The sequence below is a fragment of the Trichechus manatus genome, unplaced genomic scaffold, assembly GCF_000243295.1.
Source record: "Trichechus manatus latirostris isolate Lorelei unplaced genomic scaffold, TriManLat1.0 scaffold00049, whole genome shotgun sequence".
NCBI lineage: Eukaryota > Metazoa > Chordata > Mammalia > Sirenia > Trichechidae > Trichechus > Trichechus manatus.
The window spans coordinates 16,320,974-16,322,188 of NW_004443985.1; positions in this window are offsets into that span (position 1 = coordinate 16,320,974).

A 1,215-nucleotide genomic window follows, 5' to 3' on the forward strand; every position below is an offset into this window, starting at 1 on the left:
GTACTGAGGAAAAGAAGCCAGACACAAGAGAATGTAAACTATATAATTCCATTTACATAGTCATCTACGTAAGTCAAAACTAATCAACAGTGTTAGATGTCCATCCAGGTGGCGGCCAGCGTCTGGAGGAGGCAGGAAGCAGTGACTGAAAAGGTGCTGGTACACGAGAAGGTGCTGGCAGTGTTCTTTTTAAATCTGGGAGCTGGTCACGCAGGTGCATTCCCTACGGGAGAACTCTGCAAGCTGTACACTTACGATTGTGCACTTCTCTCTCAGTGTCATATTTCAGCAAAGTTTACTACAAAAGTAATATACATGCTCACTTCAGAAAAGGTTTAACAAAATGGTATATATTACATATTCAGTCTTGAAGTTTGATTTCTAAGTCATAAGCATATTACCATGTTAGTTAACGTTTCATGAACATGAGTGATATTACCTTCATGCATCTTGACTGTTTTAAGATATTTTGCAAATAAGAAAATATTCACTGTAAACATATCCATTCACACACAAATGCATTAACATGCAGGATTTTGTTTTAACACTAGAAACACAGTTAAAAATCCAATGTGGAATAACTTTTTAACATCTTTCCATGTGAGACAATTAGGATTATGCCACCAAAAGCAGGTATCACCATTCTTCCAACAGCAGTAACAGTAAAGAAGAGAGAAAAGTTCTCAAAAGGAAATAATACTTCTCTTGGAAATTTTTCCTGCAATCAGTTCTTCTACCTGTAAGGCCTTAGTTGCTATAGTTTCCCACAGTTATATAGTAGGGAAAATAATACACAAATTTATTCTTAGCCTTAGTGTTTATTAACGAAAGTTTCTCCTTCCATTTTCTAGCAAATTCACCTCATCAACTAAGGCTAATGCTAAATATTTACATTCCATAATATTTCCAATAAAATATATATAAATATGTATTCTTGGTGTCAGGAACAAAATAAGTCAGGAATTGTTAATTATGCAAATGTGAATACATAATAAAGTTGACTGTAAATAAATACACTGGTGCATTACAGAATACATTTGCATTCTATAACCAGAATCTTGGTTTATGGAGTGCTAATATATAGTCTATGATGACAGGGTAGTTCACAAAATCTCACAAAGATTAAACTAAAATGTTTATAATGCTATAAAGAAAATATTTTTATCTTTGAAAGGAGGGACTCTTACCACTATCTCCCCTATGCTAAATAAATTA